Source organism: Neolamprologus multifasciatus, chromosome 8 (genome assembly GCF_963576455.1).
Source record: "Neolamprologus multifasciatus chromosome 8, fNeoMul1.2, whole genome shotgun sequence".
In the NCBI taxonomy this organism is placed as follows: Eukaryota; Metazoa; Chordata; class Actinopteri; order Cichliformes; family Cichlidae; genus Neolamprologus; species Neolamprologus multifasciatus.
Genome location: NC_140446.1, coordinates 13,227,176 through 13,236,251, shown reverse-complemented (window position 1 = coordinate 13,236,251; position 9,076 = coordinate 13,227,176). Strand labels below are relative to the sequence as shown.

Sequence of the window (9,076 nt, the reverse complement as noted above, 5' to 3'; positions counted from 1 at the left end):
GTTCATCAGCTTACACTATGTTAACGTTTTTAACATAGTGTAAGCATGTTACATAGTGTAAATGTTAAAATAATTTATTTTAATTGTGATTTATAGAGATAGTGGAGGAGATGCTAAAGAGATAAAACATGACAACATAAATGTGTAAAAAAAAAGAAAGACCTTGATATGTATATGACTACAATAGATATTGATTCAGTCGTTTGGCAGAATTGCTGACCATAAGGAGGCAACTCCTGGTTGCAAAGAGGCTTTGGGTGATAAAGAGGTCAGGGCAACTGTGGAACTGCTCAGCTTAAGATTTCTAAATAGAACTGAACTAATGGATGACATCAGTCTCTTTTATATACAGTTAGTGATTATAAGCCACTTCTAGCTTCATCAGTTGAGTATATTTTTGTTTTTCCTCTGGAAACTTTTGGAATTCAGGGTTGTCATTCGGTGTGCCTGTGACATTGCTCTAGTTGTAAAAACAAAACAAAATATAGATGTATATGAAATCTAAAATGTATTCAAAGGCAAAATGGGATGCATAGCTAATAAATAGTAATATGAAAAAAATAACAACTTTGTGTGAATGTAACCTTGTGAAATTTGAAAGTCCTAGTGGCACTACAATGATCATAGTTGCCATCATGCCTAACAAGCATCATCATATCATTTGGAAATGCAATCTGGATCCCAGCTGAAACTGAACAAGGCAGCGATGAAATGCTGCCCCTCTGTGCTCAAACAAACGTTCGCAGCTTGAAAACGAGCATATTTCTAAACCAATGAAAAGAAATATGCTGATTCAGGATTAGCAAGTTCTTTTGAAAGTTGACAGAAAAACCCAGTGCCTAATGTGTGACAGAACCAACGACAGCGTTTTGCCACCTGCTCTCTGGAGCGGTGGCCCAGTTGTCTAGATGGGTTAAGATGCGGATTATGTTGGGTCGTGCCGGGGGCCCATAGGTGGACACAAGGTGGGCATTTGCGCCAAGCTGACTGGAGGCATGGGTTCCAATCCCACTCCTGACATCACTTGCTTATTAAACATGAGACTGAAATGTTATGTGATGTCTTCCTTCAATAAAGACGTTGCCACTAGATGGCAACTGCTTTGATAAGTTATGAACTTGAAATCTGGTTTACTTAGTGTCGGGGGTGTCACCTACCTGCTTGGTCTTATTGCTTTAATCTACATGCCAAATATCCTTGTGCAATATACTGACCTCAAGTACCTCTCTCATGCGTCTATCGGAGTCTGAATGTTGTTGAGATACCAGACAGCCAAATTCACTCCAGATACAGACTGCTCCGTTACATCTATGTCCACTGTGAATGACCATCTTTGAACAGAGCTGGTGGCATAGGGCACCAACTGTCTGACATCTATAATCCAGTGTTGAGAGACCTTCCCAGAAGCCTTAACGCCCATTCATATCCTGGGCCATTTGACCTCAGGAAATCACATGATAGGTTGGGGCTAGGTTTCACAATGAGCATGTGAAACCTAGTCCCAAAATCCTTGGCTGATTGTGACCTACACCGTTTTCACACCTTGGCTCGTGTCATTAGAGAGAGGATCATTAGGGGGTCCCTCGTCCCTCTTGGGCGGACACTCCCATAGGCCTTAAATCTGGGACTCTTCACCATTTGACCCTAGAACTGAAGAAGCTTCTCGGATGAGAGGTGAAACGTCTTCAAGCAACTTAAAGAAGTTTAAGGAAGTTTCCAAGCTCCTTAGACTGCAATGACCTGGATGACTGAGAATCTTCACAGACATCCATTACAACTTCCTTCACCAAGTCGATCTCAGCCTGCAAAAATACATAGATCTAAACCTCAAATCTCACAAATGTGCTTTAGATGTGAAGTAGAAGTCAGTTCCTTTCTGTACTGCAACTTGGTCACATTCATTTATCACATAGTTGAAGAAATGTCTCATCACTCATCCAAGTGACTTCTTGAATCTCAGCTGAATATGTGTTGGTAAAGCAGATTACAACAATCTGATCAGTTGTAAAGGTGTCTTGATCTGGTAGTCTGTCATGTGGATTCTGTATCAACAAGGGAAAATGTGTCAGGATGGCCGAGCGGTCTAAGGCGCTGCGTTCAGATTACAGTCTCTCCTGGAGCCGTGGGGTCAAATCCCACGCCTGACATCCCTTGCTTATTAAACTCAAGACTGAAATGTTATGTGATGTCTTCCTTCAATAAAGGAGTTGTCACCAAATGGCAACTGCTTGATAAGTTATGAACTTGAAATCTGGTTTACTTAGTGTCGGGGGTGTCACCTACCTGCTTGGTCATTGTATGCTTTAATCTACATGCCAAATATCCTTGTGCAATATACTGACCTCAAGTACCTCTCTCATGCGGATTTCAACACACAATCATGTCTAGGGTTTCCAGAGAATGGCACGGAAAGAGAAAATATCCAGTGAGCGGCAGATCTCTGGTAGAAATGCTTTGCTGATGTCAGAGCTCAAAGGAGGGTGGCCAGAATGAGTTGAGCCTATAGGAAGGCAACAGAAACTCAGATAATGACTTGTTGCAACCAAATTATCAAGAAGAGCATTTCTATAATCACAGTGCATTGAACTATGAAGCAGATGGGTACAGCAGCAGAAGACCACATCAGCTGCCACTCGTACTCTGCAATATTCTTGATATTTATTTAAAATCACCTCTTGATATTTATAATTGAGTGATTTGTATATATTAGTGCTGTTTCTTAAATGTATAAAATCTGTAACATACTGTATTGTTTAAATAGTTTAGCTGTTACTGTTACCGACTTGGAGCAACTGTAATCCACATTTATTCCCACAAGTAATCTGATTCTGAAGAACAGGAAACTGAGTCTATTATTCACATAGGGTCACCAAGTTTGGACAAGATTGGAAAAAGTTGCCTAGAGTTTCATTTTTTGCTCCACCATTTGGAGAGAGGGTCAGAATTTGGCATAAACAACATGAAAGCCTTGTTGTAACAATCGTTCAGGCAGATGGTGGTGGTAGCATAATGGTGTCAGGGATATTTTCTTTGTCTCCTTGGTACCAAAATCCTTTAAACTCCACAGCCTCCAACTGAATAGTGATGCTGACCATGTCCATCCCTTTATGACCACAGTGTACCCATCTTCTGATGGTTGCTTCCAGTAGGATACCACACCATGTCACAAAGCTCAATCAAGTCTCAAAATAGTTTCTTGAGTTCATTGTACTCAGATGACCTCCATAGTCACAAAAGTCTCAGTCCAATAGAGCATTTGTGGAACGGGAGATTCCCATCATGTCAACACTGACCAAATTCTCTCTGGAATGTTTCCAGTACGTGTTGAATCTTTGCTGTGAAGAATTAAGAAAAAAGGATGTCCAACCTAAAAGTAGTGAAGTGTTTCAAGTTTCAAGTTTTATTGTCATATGCAAGTTAGCACAGGGTCAACATTGCAATGAAATGTGTTTGACGAGCAGCAGTCACTCAGCAGCATGATACAGTACAGAAAATATAATAAAATATAATAAAAATAAAATATAAAAATATAAAAATAGTAAGGAGCTAAATATTAGAGAGACATGGTAAAAGAGAAAAGATGACTAAATATATATGTATCTATAAATATATGTACACTAGTGATTAAAAAGAAAATCTTGAAAAGAAATATGACGGGAGGGCAGATGGGATATTGCACAGGAATGAGCAGCAGAAAATTACAGTATTGCACTTTAAATATAAATATCAATGACAATAAAGTGAAGTGACCAGTGCAGATTAAACAGAGTACTTGTGAAGCTACAGGGTAGCTTCTGAGTGCTGTGTTGTGTGTGTTTAAGTGTTGTGGTTGAGGTGTCGTACGGCTTGGTGGTAAAAACTGTTTTTAAGTCTTGTAGTCCGAGCAGACAGTCTCCTGTAACGTCTGCCAGATGGTAACAAGGAGAACAGCTGATGTGCTGGGTGGCTGTGGTCCTTGATGATGCTGTGTGCTTTATGGAGGCATCGCTGGAGGTAAATGTCCTGAATGGCAGGAAGCCTCGTGCCAGTGATGTGCTCTGCTGCCTTCACCACCCTCTGTAGTGCTTTACGGCTGCTGGCAGAGCAGCTTCCGTACCAAACTGTGATGCAGCTCGTCAGCAAGCTCTCAATTGCACACCTGTAAAAATTTGAGGTGATGTTGGCATTCATGCTAAACTTCCTCAGCCTCCTCAGGAAGTAAAGCCGCTGGCGAGCTTTCCTGATAGCAGTGTCTGTGTGAAGGGTCCAGGAGAAGTCCTCGGTGATGTTGACTCCAAGGAACTTGAAGCTGCTGACCCTTTCGACCTTGACACCGTTGATGTGGATGGGCTGGTGTTCTCTGACTGGTAGTTTCCGGTAGTCCACTATCATCTCTCTAGTTTTGCTGATGTTGAGAGTCAGTGTCAAGTGACAAACTTAAACAGATTTAGAACATGTTAAAATGCAGTGTGACCCATCACAATCATGAGGACGTAAACATACAGCTGCAGTTATTTATATTTGTTTGTAGATGAAATCAAACCTGTAAAGTCCTGAAGCATTTGTGACAAGCAGCTCATAGTTTTCTCCCTCCTTCACCTCCTCCATCAGCAGAGTGTGAGGGGCCTCCTCATCCAGGCTGCTCTCTGGGAGGAACTCGCAGAACATTGAGCGAGGGCACAGCAAGTAACGTCTTTCTGACTCCTGAGGCCACAGGTTCACCCCAATTAAACCTGCAGGGGCACAGATAATGAGAGCAAATGCTGACCTCATCCACATATAGAAACCCTACAAATGCCCAACTGCAACGGTTTTTAATTAAACAGCTTAAAAATGTAAATGAAGGCTATTACCTTCAGTAGCAGCATAGAAGGGCGAGTAGAAAGGCACTCCTTTGCAGTAACTCCCTCAACATTTCACCGTAGATCTGATTGGAGCCTGAGTCCACTGCCAGGACCAGGTTCAGATGAGGCCACAGGCGCTTGGCAATCCCCCTGAAGCCGTCCTGGAAGTGGGCCCGGAGTTGGGCAGCTCTCTGTGGGTCTGGCTTCATTAGCGCTTCAAGCTTGGCCCTCACTTTGGGCTCCAGAGACAGAGCAGTGCTGATTTTCCCCCGTTCAATGTCCTCCACAAGTTCCTGCCAACGCTCCTATGAGATCGAGAGCATATTAGGGAGAAATGACTTGCCCAAGCCTTTATTCATAAAGCAATTAACACAAATGTTTTAATCAGTCAGTGGGAGCTAAACACCTGACTCAAGATTTCATCTTGTTTTACTAGATGATGTCCCAGTGAGAACGAAATGAGGCACATGTGAAGGACAACAACAGCCTGCTACTGCTCAATGAAACGTTGTCTCTTAAAATAGACAAGAAATAACATTGCTAATGCTTTTCTTTGAAGGATGGAATGGATGAATTACTTTACATACTTTACGGTTTCCCATTAAGTCCTGTTTTTATGCCTCTACTCACATAAAAAAGAAAGAAAAACACAAAAACAACAAAAGTAACTCATTCCAGACAAACAACTGGGTACCTGTAGGGCACTGAAGGCATAGAAAACTGTGGAGGCGAAGTTGGACTCCAGAGTTCCCACATTAGGATCTTTCAGCGCAAAAAGAAGATGCAAATAGAGCGTGTCCTTCTCATTGGGAACCTGAAGAAACATAAGATTTTATTACCGAATCGGTCACACAAAGGCTGACCACTTGTTAGGCTTGCTGATTGTACCTTGAAGGCAGGTGCTGGAGTTGTGTACAGGTTTAGGATGTGGCGTGAGGAGGCTGGTGTCGAGGAGTTTGGTCCGATGGGAATTCCAGCCTCAGACTGCCGAAAAGTAGGAGTGTAAAAGAACTTGGTGGTGCGTTGAAGGCTCTTGGTCTCAGGGAATGCCTGCTGCATGGCATCTAAGCACACAGTCACTCCCTGATGGAAACACACAGCGAGTATTATTAGTAAAATTTCCTTGCGCAGCACATGGGCTACACCGTCATCATCATCATAAGGAGTGACTTCACCTGCAGGAAGAACTCAGTGTTGGTGTCCTTAGTGCTGAGCAGCATGGCACTGGATCCTGATGTCCCGGAGGTCATGGCCAGAATTAATGGCTTCTCTGCAATGATGAGCTTCTCTTCTCCAGCTGCGATGCGGTTGATTAGGTCTTGATAGTGCGTGTATGTAGTAATAGGATGGCATGCCTGAAATTCTTTAATATCTAGAAAATAAAGAGATTTCATGATTTAAATCAAAACTGTATTGACACCTCTAATTTATCTTTCATCATTTAAGCACAAGTATCAAACAGTCCCCAATTTCAGCATCGCAATTCTCAGGACCTGCTGCATTGTCCGTGCCCATCGGGAACACTGGGACATTTCCCAGTATACTCAGGGTCATTTAATACCCTGGCCTGCTGTGAATAGTTTAAACAGCAACATTACAACAAGCAGAAATGAGTTGGTGGTCCTCTCAGAAACCACACTCTCATCCACAGACTATATGATACTGCTGCTATATGTGCACAGGGCATAGGCAGGTGAACCATGGACACAAGTAAATTCACACTCCAGCAAGACACACAGCACGCAGCAGCTTCTATATCAAAGCTATTTAAGTGAAGCAATGAAATTGTGGAGGGGAAGAAAAAGAGAAAGTCACAAGTAGGCATCTTAACTCTGTGGTAATCAGGATAATTTTCATCTCAGATGATCATAGAAATAGTGTAGTACTTTTTAAATCAATACTAAGGGTGTTGTAGTACAGGAATGAAAAGAGTGATACTAAAAAAAAAATATGACTGTAACGTTAATAATACACATATAAACATAAATGATGGTAGTTGTATTTGATTTCATCTCGCTACAGGTGTACAGGCTACATGTGTTTTCAGTGTCAATTATCTGACAAAAAATGAGAAAAATATGAGAAAAATAAACTGATTTTGACTTACAGCATTATTCCTCTTCCCTCCAATATTTCCTACAAATATTACTGTAATAACATAAAATTAATTCATTTGGAAACCCTTTGGCACAACTAAATAACAAATCAGCACATGGAGTTAAGTCTACAAAACAAGCCAAATTCCACTCAATGCATGAAATGCTGTTTTAGTCACCTGTACGCTGAAAATGTCTCGGGGACATTTGTTCATTGAAAACAATAAATTTGATGACACAGGTTTAAAACAAAATAAAAAGAAATTTTAAAAAAGCTTGACTTGCTCACAAAACAATAAAAATTGTGAACAGATAGATGCAGCTTTAATTATTTTTGGATAGCAACACATCTAAAATAGGAATCAAATCAATATGAAGTTGTGATTTGTCGCCGTTCTTTAAGGACTCTGGTGGCAGCTGGTGGCACGAGTTTTTTCCTTTAATGTGTCACCCCGGTCTTCCCAAGCGTTAACACTGAATAAACACAAATGTCTTCACACTACCTGCTTGCTAAACTAACGCCATCTACTTCACTGCTTACCTTTTATTGAGCTGAAGTCGTACGGTCTTCCATAATACGTATCTCCGTTTTTACGCAAGCGCTTCAGCAGCGTCTCCTGTTGGACTTCTTTGACTTTGAGTGTGTCTGCTTCAAGTTTCCTTCTCTGCCGCCTGCCCAGCCAGCCTACAACCTTCACCGCTACATGCTGGCTCAGAAGGCTGCTTAACGTCCGGTTTTCAACCTTTATCTTCAAGATTAGTGCCATCCCGGCCACAGAGCACAAACCGATGACAGCGGGGAGAGGGGTCGGCATGGCTGTTACACAAGACAAACAAAAACACAGAGGAGCCAGGTGGGGGCGCTGTTAGTCAGCATTAGACCGTTACCTTTCTTCTCATCAAACAAGAGTACGCAGTCTACCATGAAAGTGCGCAATCCTGTCGAGACAGGATGGTTTTTATTTCGCTATTTCGCGCACTCATTCACCGCTTACCGGGAATCTGTCCGCTGATGGCCAGGGCGACCGATAAAACCGCAAAACAAAGCGGAAGTGCAACGCGAAACCAAGAGGAAGACATCTTGAGCATTAAATAAGATGTGATGTCCCCGTGGTTATAATAATTAATGTCTATAAAAAGCTTTGGACTGCATTTCCACGCCCAAGAAAGCGTGTCAACTTTTACTTTCGCCGCTGTCTGTGCTGCTTCCGTATTTGGGTCAGAACTAGACGCTGATTGGTTTGACTAAATCATGACGTAATAAACCTGGAAATACCAACTAAAACAAAAAAACCCCTTATATTTTATTTATCTGTTTTTGCTTTAAATGTAGCACCACTGCCTGGATAATGCTATAGAGTCCGTGGTTGTGATTGCACAACAAAGAAAATCAATCTGCAAGTTAGATTGAACACGGGAGTGTGAGGGTTTGTGGACATATATACTACCAGTCAAAAGTTTGACCACACCTCATTTAATGTTTTTCTTTATTTTCATGGCTATTTACATTGTAGATTCTCACTTAAGGCATCAAACTATGAATGAACACATATAGAACTATGTAGTAAACAAAAAAGTGTTTTATATTTTAGATTCTTCCAAACAGCCACCACTGTTTCAGTCTCTGAAACAGTCACATGGGGGGGGGGGGCACACCTACACACTGTAAAATAGTTTCAGAAAACTGTGAAGTCCATGATTTTCAAAAATGTCTTATCTGTGCTTTAGCATAAAACAGCATTTTCTGACTGTCAGGATTCTGCATCTTTCAGTCTAACGTACTTATGTATGTCAGATATGTTACACAAAAAATTTACAAAAAAAGGACCCTGGGACGACACCCCGAAGTCAGGTGTCTGCCTTCTGCTGGTTCCTGTGCCCGACGTCGTACAGGAAAGTAAACAGCAGTGAGGTTTGTGGGGTTACTGAAGTTTGGCTAGCTGGTATATAATGATGTGCTATGTGATCGCTAGCGACACAGCTATGTTAGCATGATATAAACAGTGAAGCTGGAGGACGAAGTCGCTAGATGACGTCATCGCCTAATTTGCATATTGGTCATGTAATTATAAAGGACCCTGTAGGAGAGAGAAATAACATCATGGAAGAGACATAAAGTCAGTAAAAACACCCTAAAACCATTTAGTATATATTTAA

General features: G+C 41.5%; 1 pseudogene; it reads right to left on the bottom strand.

Moving 5' to 3' along the window:
- Window positions 1-3,553: 3,553 nt before the first annotated feature.
- Window positions 3,554-8,140, bottom strand: LOC146512649 (uncharacterized; annotated as a pseudogene).
- Window positions 8,141-9,076: the final 936 nt, after the last annotated feature.